Source organism: Seriola aureovittata, chromosome 13 (assembly GCF_021018895.1).
Source record: "Seriola aureovittata isolate HTS-2021-v1 ecotype China chromosome 13, ASM2101889v1, whole genome shotgun sequence".
Taxonomy (NCBI): domain Eukaryota; kingdom Metazoa; phylum Chordata; class Actinopteri; order Carangiformes; family Carangidae; genus Seriola; species Seriola aureovittata.
The window spans coordinates 26,722,303-26,739,715 of NC_079376.1; the positions used below are offsets into that span (position 1 = coordinate 26,722,303).

At 44.0% G+C, this 17,413-nt stretch overlaps 1 non-coding gene and 1 pseudogene across 1 annotated transcript; one reads left to right on the forward strand and one right to left on the reverse strand.

Annotated features, from left to right (window-relative positions):
- Positions 1-385: 385 nt before the first annotated feature.
- LOC130180255 (uncharacterized) lies at positions 386-4,013 on the forward strand (annotated as a pseudogene).
- A 5,740-nt stretch (positions 4,014-9,753) lies between these two features.
- On the reverse strand, positions 9,754-9,865 carry LOC130180802 (U5 spliceosomal RNA). The gene has a single exon (XR_008829476.1). It is a non-coding gene; the product is annotated as a U5 spliceosomal RNA (small nuclear RNA).
- Positions 9,866-17,413: the final 7,548 nt, after the last annotated feature.

Consider the following 17,413-nt stretch of genomic DNA (forward strand, 5'->3'; position numbering starts at 1 on the left):
GACCACAGAGGTTTCTGAGTCAGAGGCTGCAAAAGAGGTACTGAAGGGCAGCAGATGTAATTTACATTGTTGATCACCATAAAGTGTCATACTAAATCAGTTTCTCGTAGAATGAATAAGTTTGGCTAATAGCTCTGTACTTAGTAATCTAAGGCAGATAAGAAACAACATTGCTTTTTCCCAAATCATATCGCAGTTGCATTATCAGCTAAACAATTAGTTAGAATTTTTTGTTTTGCTGAAATTGCTGATCCATTTTTGTGTGTAAAAACCCTCCTGATCCAGTGATTTTAACTTTTACTCTTTATCTTGTGGTATATTGTTAAAATGATGTTATCTTGAAAGGTTGATTTGTACACAAAAATTTATTTTCTCTCTTGAATAGATGGTATATAATGCCTTGCTTTGCAAACCTGGGGGTGAGGATGTCATCGAAGAGTACAAGGCAGAAAAGTCACTCACTCACCGCACCTGGAGACAGCTTGTCAACATATTGGCTAGCCATATGACTGAAAGCCATGGGTGAGTGTTAAGTGAATTGTTAAATTGAAAACATTATATTAAGATATATTATAGTGGATTTTCAAAATACATTGCATTGAAAACATAGCAAGTGGGTGACTGACTTGAAGTGTTGTTTCTAAAAGAGGATGCCTTCCTGTAAACACAAGGAAAAGTATGCCCTGGGAATTACAACACTCTTCCCTTTACTAAAGGATCCATTTTCTCCAAAGGGCTATGTAAGGTTTGTGTTGTATGTGTGTTTGTTTAAAAAAAAAAAAAAAAAAAAGATTACTTCCAGAAAACACACAGATTTTATTGACAGTGGTTTTGGGATTTTAGGTCAAATGATGGCTGATCACAGATACTTATCAAAATAGTGTTGACATTCCTACCTTATTGTATTTGTAAAAAATAATTGACACCACCAAAGTCTAACAAAATAGCTGAGACTTAGTTACAGTTTCAACTATTGCTACAAAGTTCCCCTTTGCTGTAAAGTTTGTCATTAGGATACAAAAAAATACTTTTGTAATGATGTTTTATAAATATCTTAACAGGAGCACTTCTATGATACGGAGAAAGGCACTGGATATTTAGCATGGCGCCTTAAGACTATGTCCAGGAATACAGTGTTGGGTCTGAGCTCTATTAGTAACTGCAAATCATTAGTACTCGGCCTCACACGGGCGGCACCATTATGTTAACAGTACTCTACCTCATGAGCTGGACACCAAATGTGTTAGATTTCGGTTGTTTATCAATTTATTGGCTATCACAAATTAAGGAAATATTTATATTAAAAATATTAATATTAAATAATATCTTTAAAATGAATTAAAGTTCACGGGGCACCAGCCTAAACTAATAGGCAAAATAGCCAATATGGTTTTAGTCTCAATTTATTACCATTATTCTGGAACTCTGATTAATCATTAGCTTACTAACTATAACCATATTACCAAATCAATAGTAAGTTACAGTTGAAGGATTGGAATTCTACCGAGTAGAGGTTGGCAATATTCACGCTTGTGCAACATTAAACACACCAGTAGTTATACTTAAAAAGGCATTTATTTACAATGGAGCAGAGTAAAGTACAATGTCTAATCTAGCATATACAGGTGTGTGTGTCTGTGTGTGTGTGTGTGTGTGTGTGTATGTGTGTGTGTGTCTGTGGGGACACAGACAAAGGCAAGATGGCCGACTCAAAGTGGTCACTGTGACCACATGACCTGAACAAAGAAGACTACAAAGATGGCGATAAACAAAGAAACTACTCAAAATGGCCGCTGAGACCACCTAGTGTGTGTGAGAGGGGAGGTGTGAGTTTCTTTGTTAGCCTAGCTCATGTAATCTAAAGGTACCAGGTTAGAGGGGGAAGGTTAGCTTCATGCAGGTTCTAGGACTGAGACGTACTGCTATGTGTGTGAACATACGAGTACTCGATTAACTGTATGACTGACCACAACCTAAGCAAACATTACAACAACAAGACATCAATCAACAAGTACATTAACAAGTTAAGACTTCTGCTGATTAGCTATGCGGTGCTATGCTGTGCTGGGAGAGGTAAGGCCCAGTCCGTTAACGTTACCAATCCTTGGAACAAGCAAAGAGGTCCTTTCCAGTGTTTTGTAAAGTCCAGTGAGTTTGGGGGGGCTTCCTGGTGGAGTAAAGTCCTGTCTGGCTGTGTTGCTTTGCGGTTATCTCCCTTGTTCTCCTCACAGAGTTAGCTGTTCCATGCTAACTCTGCTACAACTCCTGTTGCTTGGAAAATCAGCTGGCCTTGTGTGGTAGCTGCTGATTCTGAAGAGGATTTGGTTCACTCACAGTTAATCCGAAGCAGGTCGCTGTTGTGGAAGAGAAGAGTGTTTGCAGGCTGCTGTGAGCAGGCCGGCGAGGGAGAGCTGGTTTCTCAGGTAGCAGAGCTGACCTGGGCTGGGGCCTTGTTGCCCTTTGCAGAACCGAGAGGAGAGGGCTGGAGCTGCTCTCCAGAGCAAGCCAAGAAGGGAAGAGAGAGAGAAGGGGTCTAGAAGACTGGTTTTGTTTGGTGACACCCTTGGGGGTCACATGTCACACGCTGGCCCACACTGGCTGGCCAGTGGGGTCCGAGGGGGGGAAGGGTCATCCCCAGGTGTGAACCGTGAGGAACTGTGGGGTGTGAATTCCTTTGTCCAGTGGAGCAATGAAACATTTGGTCTATTGAATGACTGAGTCCCAACAACAGTAAAAAGACCAGCTAAGACAGCTACAGTGGCTCAAGCACAAGGACCAAACCGCAGAAGACTGGCCGCCACTTTGCCTGAGCAGCTTGATGGAGATGCCTGCAGAGAAGCCATATCATCCCTCATTCACTCTCAGGATGAAGCAAGTGTGTTTCAGAAGATGAAGATGACCTTTCAATATCGCCAAGACCTAGTGCATGACCCAAAGAGAACCACAGATGTCTTTAAAACATTTCCACGGTTTTTAGATGTCAAAGGGCTGGTGAGTTGTCCATTTCATTTATTAACACTTAATTGTTTTGTTGCTTGAATGTAAGTACAATTCTCTTCTTTTTTGAATCTTGTTTATTTACATGCTTATATGATCAACAGCTGAATCAAGACTTCCTTCTGCTGTTTGGACCTGAAACGGCCTCCAAGATGCTTGAGAAGTGGGACACAACATTCAGGCCCTAGGTCATCAATGAGGCCAAACACCTAACTCAGTCAGTTGAGCTGTGCCGACTTCTAAAAGCTGCTGAGAAACTGACAGAGAACGATGACACCAGTAAGCTAATTGACATGATTGATTTTTATTCCTAACAAGAAGTACTTGTTACTTTGTGTGTTCTAACTTAATATGGCTTGTTTCACCCCATTTCCTCCTGATAGCCTGGGACAGTGATATGGCTTCTCTGCTGCTCCTTCTCCATCTCCTGCCCCCCACAGCTGGACAGAAGAGGACCAAGATAAGCCCCAGTGATGCAGTGGACAAAATGTTGCACTTTTGCAAGGTATCTTTATTTATTTATTTTTTTTAATCCAATTAGCTAGTATTTTATGTGTATTAACTCGACACAAACACACACACACACACACACACACACACACTCACTTTGTCGTGGCTTGTTTAACAACTCATGTGTTTCTGGTGTACAGATCCAAGTGAGCAGTTAAAACCTGACAGTGTTGTTATGTTTCTGTTTTCAGTCATGCTGCAGCTTGGATGAACACCTTCGTGGAAGAGATGGCAGACAACCATACATCCTTGCTGTTGGTCGAATCAGGAACAGGATTGACACCTTCTACATTGTTGTGGACAAACAGCTCATCCCATGCCAAGCCACTAGCTCTTTGGGTGCATTTGATGAACTGTTTAAATTCCACTACGTGTTCAACCTGTCATACGATGAGTACCTGGGCCAGCTCTTCACCTTCGTGCAAACAACAGTCTACAATATTGATGTAGCAGCAACAAATGAGTCTCCCAGACTTCGTGAGTTTCGTGCTAAAGTCTTCAACTGAGGTACTTAAATGTTTAAGTGTTTCATTTGTCAGGCTATGCATGATCCCTGCCAGTCCTTGATCTCTCATCTAAGACTTGATCACAGTTTTTATCCTAGCACCAGGTTTAAGTTAGTTTCGTTAGTTAAGATCGTTGTAGGCGTCAGTTTTCAACATATTGTTGAGTCCAGATCCGTATATAACCAAACAGGACTCGCGCATTCGTTTGATGAAGTATGCAGGACAACAGATAAAGTTCAACACGTCTAATTTATTAAAAGTATAGTCAAGCATATAAGTTTGAGATTGCTTACAGAGCTCTGGACCACCCTGCTCTCATCTCGCCTGTATAAGAAGCATGCAGTACTTTCTTGTTTCAGACATTCATTTTTATACAAACATTCTCTGTGTAACAGGGTCACTCCACCTCTTCTCTCCTCACACCATTCTGACCTGAACCTGTTATCTAAACATGTCGTACTTGTACTTTCTTGTCTGTCCCTGTACATCATTCTGCAATCTCAAACGGCAATCAGGGTCACAATGTTTAATGTTCACATGTCACAATGTTCAAAAACAATCATAATCATCAGTTTAAGACTGACTTGCTTTTTAATCATACAAAGCATGCAGTAGTAAAAATAACATATCCCTTCAATATTCAGGTTTTAAAAAACATTTAATTAGTTCTCATCAGAAGAATTCTAGTCAAAGTGGAGATGCAGCAATGCCAGCGTAATTTCTAACTAATTTACACGTGCTCCAAGATACCTCAGAAGTTGCTGGAACAAGTGTCATGCAAAACCCAGAGTCTGAGGCCCTCATTTATCAAACGAACGTACGGAAGAAAACTGTGCGTACGACTGTTTCCACGCAAACTTCGGCATTTATCAATTTGGACGTGAGCGGACGCTACGATCAGATCTCACGTCAGGTCTGAGCTCGTGTACGCAAATCTGGATTTGCGGTGCAGCACAGCAAAATCTGTCTGAGTCTGAAAATAATTATTAAACAAACCTCAGCTGTCATTATCATGTCACATATTTAGAACAGATCAAAACGGATAAAAAATTAGAATTTTAAAAAAGCCCACGTTTTTTTACTGATACCACTTTTTTGTACAATAAAACAATATGATAGGCTAAATAGCCTAACATGACATCTAATTATTGCACATTAAAATTTGAAATAATAATAAATACAAGCAGAAATGTGTGTTTGCAAATTAACTCATGGCAAAATTGTGTAATTGTTTTTTGTTTTTTCCGATGGGTGTGACACACCTGGAACAACAATTAGAAGCGTCTGGTGAGATAATCATTGTTGCACTGTGGTTGGTCAGATGTTAACTCACTCCCCTATTTAAACAGATGCTTTGACAGTTATCAAATCATAACGATGGCAGAGTTGCTTGTTTTGGAGGAACAATACGCGCGTGTCAGACGTGAGCGCGTTTTCAGAGACCGCAGGGATCTCCTCATGGAGAGTGATGCTTGGCTGATAAGTCGCTTTCGGCTCCCAAGACATGTCATCATCGAGCTATGCAACCATTTAGATGTCCGTTTGAAGAGGGAAACCAGACGGTCAAACGCCTTACCTGTACCCGTCCAGGTGCTCGCCACGCTGGGGTTTTTGGCCACCGGGACCTTTCAGCAGGAGATCGGGGACAGGGCTGGAATCTCCCAGCCAACCATCAGCAGGACGATGCCAGCAGTGTCTCCCGAAAGTACATTCGGTTCCCATACAATGATGCCCAGCAATCTGTGATTAAAAGGCAATTTTATGAGATTGCTGGTTTTCCAAATGTGGTTGGAGCAATTGATTGCACTCATGTGCGTCTGAAGGCACCATCCATGAATGACTATTCATTCATCAATCGCAAAAACTACCACTCTATAAATGTACAAGTGATTTGTGATGCCAAGCTATCACTTTTAAACGTGGTGGCCAGGTGGCCGGGGGGAACACACGATTCTTTTATTTTTCAAAACAGCTGTGTTGGCGCGCGGCTGCAGGAGGGCGCACTGCAGAGCCAAAGTCATCTCCTCGGTAAGTAACTACCCTAGATAAATTGCATTAACTAAACAAGGTGTCAGATAATTAACATTTTGGTATGGTTCTTCTAGGTGACAAGGGTTATCCTCTCACGGAATACCTTATAACCCCGCTGGCTAACCCTGCTACAGAGCAGGAACGCAGATTTAATAGTGCGCACACACGCACATGGGTCCATGTGGAGCGCTGCTTCAGGTTGCTGAAGGGCAGGTGGCTCTGTCTTGGACCAGCAGGAGGAACGCTGTTGCATACCCCAGAAAAAGTGTGCGACATTATTATGGCCTGTTCAGTTTTGCACAACATTGCATTAGTGAATGGTGTGCCTTTTGATGTGCCGGTGCAGCCAGATGAGCCAATGCCCATGGAACCTTGGCCAGTGCAGCCTCCACTGGGGGCTATACGGAGGAGACAGGACCTCATTCATCGCTTTTAAAAGTAAAGTAAACCTTAAACTCTTGCAAATGCTCTGCAGTATTTAATCAGTAATGTAAAGTAACTTCAATAATCTGTTTCATTTCCTCTATCTTGTCAGTTGTGCACCCATTTACTTTAAGTTTTAAAAGTGTCCCTCCCGGGGCATCGTGTAGCGTAGTGGTTTAAGCAGGCGCCCCATGTGTAGAGGCTACAGTCCTCGCTGCAGTTGGCCCCGGTTCGAATCCCGCATCGGACGGCCTTTCGCTGCATGTCATTCCCCCTCTCTCTGTTTCCTGTCAATCTCCACTGTGCTGTCCATTAAAGGCATAAAAGCCCAAAAAAATATACTTTAAAAAAAAAAAATTGTCCCTCCTATGTTAATAATCTTCTTAAAAAAATACCTTGTGCACTTTTCACTCTCCTTTATTTCCCGTTCCCTGCTTCTTAAAATTACACCCTGGCTTAAAATTTCTGCTAATGTCGACATTTCTGTTTTGACTTGTTTAATTTCTTCGTTAAAATCCATCCCTTGCTGGTTTAGTTTAAAATAGTGCTGTAGTCACTTCTGCAGTCCCATCATGGACCTCTTTTCCCTATCTTTTTTTCTTTTGCCTGCCAGTCTAAAAAAAAGTCTGGGTCTTTCCCTTCACCATCTCCCACCAGTGTGCTTGTGTATCGTACAAGTCTTGAAGGCTCTGCCACTCCTGATACTGCTCCCTGTATTGACTGACTAAGTCCTGATCTTCTAACAGGGAGCAGTTGAGTTTCCACAGACCACTTCCTGATGTCACACCTGAAGAGAGTGAAAGGGTGCAGGAGAGCATCTGGTTATCAGAGAGGAAAACAGGGTTCAATCTAGCATCGGTTGGTGGGCAATCCCGTGTAAAAACATTGTCTATGCGAGAGGCTCTGGTGCCATCATCACTGAACCAGGTGAAGCCCTCCTCTCTGGGATGCATGGTTTTAAAACAGTCCTGAAGTTTAAAATCCCTGCATATGCCCTGCAATAAAGCCGATGTTTTATCAACTTTAAGATCTTCCCCTGTTCTTTTCTTATCTTTTCTACTTAAAATGCAGTTAAAATCACCCCCTAAAACCAAAGGTGCTTTCCCTAGCATGTGGGACTGCAAGTCTTCTAAAAGTTCATACCTGTCATTCTTTTGGTTAAAGCCATAAATATTAAGAAGCTTAAAATCCTGTCCCATAAAAGTCAAGTGTGCTAAAAGTGCCCGTCCGTCTCTCACCACAGTGCTGCCCTTCACCAGAACCTGTGGATTATTGATTAAAATGGCCACTCAATCATTTTTGTTGTGATTGGAACCACTCCATATGGATGTTTGTGGCCACATCTCCTCCCACTGTCTGTAGTGTTTTAAAAACGGTATGCCACATTCCTGCATTAAAAACACATCTGACTGAACAGAACCATGAAAGGATAAAACACTTTGGGCTCTAACTCTGAACTTCATACTTCTCACATTGATGGTTGAGAAGGTGAGTGTCATGAGTATGGTTTAAAAGCAACAGGTATGAAATCTTAAAAGACTAAAAAGGGATTTAATACGTTAAAATGATTAAAAAAGGCAACTAGGATATTTCTTGTGAACAGAGCTCTTCCTTTACTCCTACAGGTGGAGGAGGAGGAGGGGGTTGAGCTCCATCCCCTGTTCGAATTTTGGGGGTTGGCCTTGGAACCAAGTTTGCATTCATTTTTGAGTTCTTTGGGGTTGATTGCAGAGCTACGGTTAGAAATGAGACCTCATTGGGTGAATTGGAGGGGAAGATTCTGGGCTCCTCCACAGATGAACTGTCTGAGAGAGTTCCAACTCTCCCCCTCTTCTCTGAGACTGCAGGAGACTCAGAGGACAATTCTGATGCCGGCCTCTTTCTTTGCTGGGCATTGGGGAGGGCGGCATCATTGCTGTCATCTTGTGATTGGTCTTCATCACTTACTATACCAGCTCCGCCCCCTTCCTGCATCAGCCCATCCTCCTCACCACTTTCCATTGATGGGGCTGTTGCAGGGCCTTCCCCCTCTCCCGCCTCTCCTGATCCTTCTTCTCCAATCACAGGATTTGGTGGGAGATTTGAATTTTCCTGCCCAGCCTCTTCAACCTGTTCTCTATGTGCTTTATTTGGTCCTCCATTTTGTTCATTAATCCTTGCTCCTTTTAGTTTGTTGGCAAAAGACTTTGGGCAATCTCTGAAGAGGTGGTTCAACTCTCCACAGAGATTGCACTTTCTGCCATTGGTACACTCCTCAAAAGTGTGCCCAATTTCTCTGCATTTTCCACAAAATGCTTGCTTGCAAGCTTCTACCAGGTGCCCATGCTCACCACACTTGCGGCAAAGCTTGGGCTGACCCTGGTAGTGGATGTAGCCCCTGTTGAATGGGGACCCTCCAAGCGCAATTCCAAATGCCATCCTCATCTCTCACTTTGGTAGCCTGGCCTTTAACGGTGCAAAATCTCCCCAACCAAACACAAATGTCATCTGCGTTCACTGTCTCATTGAAAAGTCTGACAATAACTGTCCTCAAAGCATTATCAGTCAATTTCTCCACACTGAACACAGAATTATTATTCAGTTGCAAGGTCAAAATACAATTTAAGTCGCTTGCCGTAAATCCCAGGGTTTTCTGTATGAGCTTCCTGGAGAAGTCAAGCCTCGACATCTCCAGGAGCTTTCCATCCTTTTCTTTGAATTTAAAACGGACACTGTGGTGCCTCCACGTGCCAGCATGGTTGGCTGACATGGTGGAGGCACCACAAACTAAAAGCAATAAAAGCAAGTAAAAGCCAATAAAATACCACTAAACAAAGTACTAAAAACAAATAAATAAGTAAAAGAGTATCCTCAAGGCAATAAAAGAAATGTAAAAAATACTTACCTTTTCGCAATTGGCCTGGTCACAATGTTTTCTCCGGCATAAAGGAGGTAGGTTATCCTTTGGGCCAATGAATTCCTTTATGATTAAGATATGCAACTACAAAGAATCTGAAAATCTTTATTGAAGGAATTAAGTCAATTTCCTCCAAGGAGACAACAGACAAAAATTTAACCACCAATAGGAGGCGATCGCAGTCTTAGCCAAAAGGCCAAGACGCGATAAACCCCCAGTGTTTGATGTCCAAGTTACACTGTTGGCACAAATCTCACTAGTCGCGGTTTCCTGTTTCTGACACAAGCGTGACACTGGCTGCTTTTTAGCACTTCCGCCCAAGCTCTCCATTGTGCCGCCCTCATTTGTGATGTGGACAGCTTTTTGACTTTTCACAAACTCAAAGGGCTCCGCCGTTAGGCAAAGTCTACCAAAAATAGCTTGGACTCATTGCTGTTACTCTCAACGGAAGTCTTTAGTAAAAGGCAAAAGACTTGTGCGTCATGAAGAGAAAGCAGAGTCAGTACAGCCCCTCGCTTCAAGGACAGCCTAGGAGTCTATTCGCCACAGTCACCACCATCGCGGTAGGCTTGTCTTTGCTTGCCACCTGCCAAGTCCCGGGACTCGCCAGTGCCATATTGTCACAGGCTCTATCCAATGGGGTTGTGGAGGAAAAAACTTGAAGTTATCAGGCGCCAATGAGCAGCCACAAAAACACAGGGAAAAAGTGTTTGACGGGATTCGGGCAGCATTTCCTCTGTTTCCGCTTTGTCGGCCAACAGTCAACATTCCAAATCTCACTGCGCTTTTTGGAGTCTTTGTCTAAGCTGCTGATTGTGTGCTGCACTAGCACTGGTAAGGTTGTGTGCTGCACAAGCACTGGTCAGGTTGTGTGCTGCACAATCACTGGTCAGGTTGAGTCCATCATTTCAAAGAGTGACCCCACCGTTCTTCCCCCTTGTATTGACCTTTGTTAATTTTGAAATCTCAGTTTCTTCAGGTGAGTAACAAAACCAGTTAATGCGACCATCTTCTCAAGCAATGTGAAGCCGGCGCCTTCCCGACTTTGAGAAGGCGCTGTGTTCTTTGGGGGCTTTTCTTTTTGCTCGTAGCATGCCCATCGACAACACTGTTTGAATGGGTGCAGGGAGAATCGATGAGTCCACTGAGCATCCTATCAGTAGGGAGAGTCCTCTGGTAGACCCCAGAGAAAAAGAAAGCATTATGGATCAGAATGGATAAATTGGTGGACAGTCCACCATCATTTGATTTGCATTCATGGCAAATTTGCGACACAGAGGGGTAAAACATATGTAACATGACCTCTGAATAATGAAAACCATCAATCACTTTCAAATGGAATTAACCTGTGCCTGCTCTTCATTGACCATCTATATATACAGGAAAGAGCAGTCCTCCATATTTTAACAGCCAACACAGCATTCATTTCCCTTTCCCAAGCCTTCTTTTGACATTTCACAAGCACCCAATCAGTAGAAAAGAAGTTGACTAATTAACTGATGAACTCCTTGATCTCCCATGAAAGAGAAATGAATTCCACAAGAGTGAGGCCACTCCCCCAAGTGGCCTAAAAATGAGGGATGTTTCCCTTCACAGCCACATAAATGGGAACACCAAAGAGCTGAATATTATGCATCAACTGGAGATTTGTCATCAATACAGAGTTGAAAAATCCCTTCACAGACCAACAAAAAAGTTGGCCGTGGCACTGTTGGCTGTCCCGAAGCCGACCCCTAGTAGCTTCAGAGGTCCCGTGCAGAGTGAAAGCCCCCCTGGTACATCCGTCCTTTCTTTCCAGCGCCCAAAGAACTTGACTGAGGACTTGGCGCAATTAAGTTTTGCACCAGCCACCCGACCAAAATCCTGGAAAATTCCCAAGGACCGAATAAGACATGCATCACTGTCCAGCAGCAGTGTGGTGTCATCTGCGTACTGCGACAGCTTGGCCCGTAGGCCGCCGCTACCCGGCACCAGGAAGCCCTTCACGCCTGGGTCAGCACGAATGGCTTCCGCCAGGGGCTCCATGTAAAGAATGTAGAGCAGTGGTGAGAGCGGGCACCCCTGTCTTACCCCAGAGTGCAACCTGAAAACATCCCCTCGGTGACCGTTAACTAAAACCATGCTCCCCACATCCCTGTACAACGTTTGCAACCATCCGACAAACACCTGGCTGAAGCCTAACCTTTCCAATACCCTAAACATAAAGCCCCAGTGAACCCTATCAAAAGCCTTTGTCTGGTCAAGACTAATGTTGGGACTCAATCATTCAATAGACCAAATGTTTCTTTGCTCCACTGGACAAAGGAACTCACACTCCACAGTTCCTCACCGTTCACACCTGGGGATGACCCTTCCCCCCACGGACCTTACTGGCCAGCCATGGCCAGCGTGTGACATGTGACCCCCAAGGGTGTCACCAAACAAAACCAGTCTTCTAGACCCCTTCTCTCTCTCTTCCCTTCTTGGCTTGCTCTGGAGAGCAGCTCCAGCCCTCTCCTCTCGGTTCTTCAAAGGGCAACAAGGCCCCAGCCCAGGTCAGCTCTGCTACCTGAGAAACTAGCTCTCTCGCCGGCCCGCTAACAGCAGCCTGCAAACACTCTTCTCCCCCACAACAGCGACCTGCTTCGGATTAACTGTGAGTGAACCAAATCCTCTTCAGAATCAGCGGCTACAACACAAGGCTAGCTGATTTTCCAAGCAACAGGAGTCGTAGCAGAGTTAGCATGGAACAGCTAACTCTGTGAGGAGAACAAAGGAGATAACAGCAAGCAACACCAGCCAGACAGAACTTTACTCAACCAGGAAACCTCCCAACTCACTGGATTTTACAAAAACACTGGAAAGGACCTCTTTGCTTGTTCCAAGGATTGGTAACGTTAACGGACTGGGCCTAACCTCTCCCAGCACAGCATAGCACAGCATAGCTAATCAGCAGAAGTCTTAACTTGTTAATGTACTTGTTGATTGATGTCTTGTTGTTGTAATGTTTGCTTAGGTTGTGGTCAGTCATACAGTTAATCGAGTACTCGTATGTTCGCACACATAGCAGTACGTCTCAGTCCTAGAACCTGCATGAAGCTAACCTCCTCCCTCTAACCTGGTACCTTTATATTACATGAGCTAGGCTAACAAAGAAACTCACACCTTCCCTCTCACACACACTAGGTGGTCTCAGCGGCCATTTTGAGTAGTTTCTTTGTTTACCGCCATCTTGTGTAGTCTTCTTTGTTCAGGTCATGTGGTCACAGTGACTACTTTGAGTCGGCCATCTTGCCTTTGTCTGTGTCCCCACAGACACACACACACACACACACACACACACACCTGTATACACTAGATTAGACATTGTATTTTAATCTGCTCCATTGTAAATAAATGCCTTTTAAGTATAACTACTGGTGTGTTTAATGTTGCACAAGCGTGAATATTGCCAACCTCTACTCGGTAGAATTCCAATCCTTCAACTTTAACTTACTGTTGATATGGTAATTTGGTTACAGTTAGTAAGCTAATGGTTAATCAGAGTTCCAGATTAATGGTAATAAATTGAGACTAAATCCATATTGGCTATTTTGCCTATTAGTTTAGGCTGGTCCCCCGTGAACTTTAAGTAATTTTAAAGTTATTATTTAATATTAATATTTTTAATATTAATATTTTCTTAATTTGTGATAGCCAATAAATTGATAAACAACCGAAATCTAACATATTTGGTGTCCAGCTCATGAGGTAGAGTACTGTTAACATAATGGTGCCCAGGTAGAGCTCAGACCCAACACTAACCATCATAAGAGGCAGGCGCCTGTCCTCCGCCCAAGCGATGGCGTCCCGTATGAGCTGGAGATTCCATCTCACCGAGCGGCCCGCCACCCCGCATGTCTGGTCCACGTGAACCACATGTGGAAGCGCTGTGCTCAGACGATCTGCTAGGATCTTTGCCAGGAGTTTATAATCAACACACAGCATGGTCAGAGGCCGCCAGTTACCTAAGTCAGTAGGATCACCCTTTTTGAAAAGAAGGGAGATAACTCCAGTGGCCAAAGTCCTTCCCATTGCCCCTGTGCGGAGTATCTCAGACAACACCTCCAACACTACCGGTCCAAGTATGTCCCAAAACTTGAGATAAAACTCTACCGGCAGCCCGTCGATGCCAGGCACCTTCCGTCTTTTCATTCTGCCAAGGGCACCCTCAAGCTCTTTGAGAGTGAGCGGGGCCCCCAACGCCTGCGCTATGTCTTGTGGCACCCACTGGGTCAATAAACTCAGGAAAGGCTCCACTCCCCCTACATCTACTGCTTTCTCCACAAAACTTGTCTTGTCAGTGGCGAGGCGCGCCATCTCACCCGCTTCCGACACAACCCTGCTCTGCTTATCCCTGATCCCTGTCACTACCTGTTGTGACTTATCCTCCCGTACTGAGCTGAAGAAACCAGCAGAACACGTCTCGCAATTCTCAAGGAATTCCTGACGCAACCTCAACAGGTGTGCCCGGGCCCTACCCTCAAAGACATCCCTAAGCCGTGCTTTCAGGGAGTCACAATCCCACTGATTTACAGTGTTCCCAGAGTTTCCCCTGGCGTACTCGAGCTCGAGGAGACAATGCACCTCCCTCTTGGCCAACCTCGCCTTCCTTTTGCAATATTTTAAACAAAACAATTTTATACGCTCCTTGATAACCTCCCACCACTCCGTCACTCCAGGACACATTGGTCTGAGTCCTACAAGGCCTTTAAAAAACAAAACAAAGTTCTCTTTAAAGATCACCTCCTCCAGGACACTGATATTAAGGCGCCAGTACCCAGGCCCAAACACTGGTACACGTGAAAGCACCTCAAACAACAGGCCATGATGGTCTGAAAAGAAAACAGGGAGCAGTCAACCTGCCAGCAGACTCATAGACTTTGCCACAAACACATAATCCAAACGTCTTGCTATTTCCCCTGAATTATGCCATGAGGGACCGTCTACCAGCGGTCTGACCTCCTTCCCTAATCTACCAGGCTATGTCTGGTCATAAGTTGGGAGATGAACACATCGCTGGTATCCCTCCCCTTTCCCAACTCTACATTAAAATCACCCCCTACAATTACCTGCCTGTAGGAGCCATTTTTAGGTGAATATATGTAGATACCAAATTTGGCCCCTAGGTGTCCTCATTGTATTGTGTGGGTGTGAATTTATATATGGGTGGGAACCTCCTGGCAGGTGTCAGGTGTTGCTAGACGGAAGGAGCACACAGTTTTTCGACCGCTCCGCTATGCTGCATGGTATGCTCCGCTCCGCTGTTGTCACATTTGTTTGTATGAACTTTATCTGCACTAAGTAATGGATTCTTGCATGGTTAAAAGATCCAGACGGTGAAAAATAAAGAAAATATCAAATGAAGAAGCGAATCCGGAAGCTGTTTGTTTCATTGGACACAAGTGCAGTAGCAGCAAGCGCGTCGATTAGTTTAAGCCCGTCTATGCAGCCCCTCAGTGGCTTTAAGTTTAGGCTTAGCCGCTACATTAAGTCGAAAAACTTTGCTAAAGCGATGCAGGAAGAGCTTCATTGCTGCGGATGATGCTGCAGTTTCCAGCTGATGGGATCCTGAAAATCATTCAATCAACATCTAAAGACATTGTATCTACCTGAGTCACCTGTTTGTATCCGGCTATCGGTGAGAGGACATCGGTGGACTGGACTGAGGACGGCGGCGTCTGCTAAAGCTGTTAGTATCCATCACTCTTCGGTGTTTGGAGCCACCAGGCTTCGCCAGCGTGAGGACAACGGGGACCCGATCTTCACATAGTGGCGACGCTCATTCATCTGGTTCATCAAGGCGCCCAACGTGAGTGGTAGCGCTACCAATGTCTGAATGGCCATTCATGTTTATATGCGCACATTTGTTTACTACTAACTAGCGGGCAAATCCAATGCATTGGTGGTTCAAGCATGAGAACAATTGACTTATAAACTGTGCGTGTGTTGGGGAATATCATCATGGATGTGCATGAAACTTTGGACAAGCCTGTAGAGGCTATTGCGCAATCGGTTGAAATGAACAGTGATACGGATGGCGTTGGTGCGCAAAAGGACAAACAAAAGCGTGTTGTAAAATTAACTGCCAAGGCTTTGGCTGAAAGGTTTGAAAGGTTGCAAGCTTTTAGGAAAGCTAAACTAAATAAGGCAAGTAATTTAAAAGAAAAAATGCAAGCGCTTATGCAAACCAAAGAAAAGGTAAAGGTACAATGTGCTTTTAAAGACTTTGTCCATTTGTGTGATGAAGCTCAGGATATCCATGGGTCTTTGGTTGATATTTTGCCTGATGAAGAAAAAGAAAAACGCAATATATGGTTCAAAGCAAAAATGATTTGTAATAATGAATTCATTTCCAATGTAACAAAATGGTTGTCAAGTGCCACCCAAAAGTCAAATAATGATGTTGATGTTGATGATGATGACGTTAATCCAGAGGACAGTGTTTCGAATCTGGCTAGTAGGCATTCAAGCAGAAAAACCTCAAAATCAAGCACTACTTCTTCTGCAAGAGTTAGAGAAGAGGCTGAGCGAGCCGCATTGCTTGCTCAGGCTGTAGCTTTAAAGAAAATGCATGCGTTGGAAGAACAAGAGCAGCAGCTCAAAAGGAGAAAGAAACAGCTTGAGCTGGAAGCCAAGCTAGCTGCATCCACAGCTAAATTAGCAGTGTTACAGGCCTCTGACACCCGAAGTAAAGCTGCATCTAATGCAAAGAATTCCTGTGTTGACAAGCAAAAGAAGGCAACAGCTGATAACACGCTCAACCCAATGGCAAAGGAGTACAGACCTGTGTATCAGAGCAAGCAACAGCCAAGGGATTGGTCACTGCCAACGTATGACCCACAGCCAACTGCCATGCTAGCACAAGAGGCTAGTCAGCAATGTACATCTGGATTAAAGGAGTGCAAGGATTCAAAAATGCAAAATGTCTCCTCCACAACGCAAATGGATGCATTCTTACCACCTTTGGAACCCAGACTGTTCAATGCTCAGATGATGGATGAAAGTCAATTTGGAAGTATCTGTGCCATAATGGAGAGGCAGAATGAAATAACATCAGCTCTTGTACATCAGCAACGTTTAATGTTATTGCCGGCAAGAGATATTCCAATATTTGATGGGGATCCTCTTCAATACATTTCTTTTAAGCAAGCATTTGAGCAAGGAGTGGAAGAGAAGGTGAGCAGAGGTGATTGCTTGTATTATCTTGAACAGTTCACTAGAGGGCAGCCAAGGGAGCTGGTGCGGAGCTGTCAGCAGATGGCTCCAGAGTGTGGCTATGATCAAGCAAAACAGCTGCTCAAAGAACACTTCGGCAATGAGTATAAGATTGCCACTGCATACATTGAAAAGGTTTTTGCTTGGCCTGCAATAAAGGCAGAAGATGTAAATGCATTGCAAGCTTACTCTCTGTTTTTGCGCTCATGTTGTAATGTCATGGAGAAGCTACAGTACATGAGAGAATTGGATGTTCCAAGTAATATGAGAGCTGTCATGTCTAAGCTGCCATTTAAGCTGAGAGAGCGATGGAGGACTGTTGCACATGACATACTGGAAGCATCTGGGCAGAGAGCTCTTTTCAAGGATCTGGTTGCATTCATTGAAAAACATGTCCGAATACTATCTGACCCTCTATTTGGTGACATTCGAGATGTGCCATCTGGACCATCTACGTTCAAGGTCAGCACTAGGATGAAGTCACAACCAATAAACAAAGTGAGAGGAAACAGCTTTGCTACCACTGTTGCACCAGTGCAATCAGTTGAGAGCTATCGAGATGCAGGGATGGATTTATCAGCTCATGGTTCTACAGGGAAGTTAGCTTGTGTGTGTTGCTCCAAAGGTCATGCATTGGATGGATGTCAGCAGTTTGAAAGGAAGAAACACCGAGATAAAATAAGCTTTCTAAAGGAAAAGGAGCTTTGTTTCGGTTGTTTATGTGCTGGGCACAGGAGTCGAGACTGTGACAAGCGTTTGACCTGCAGGGTTTGTGGTCAAAACCATCCAAGTGTTCTTCATATTGACAAAAAGG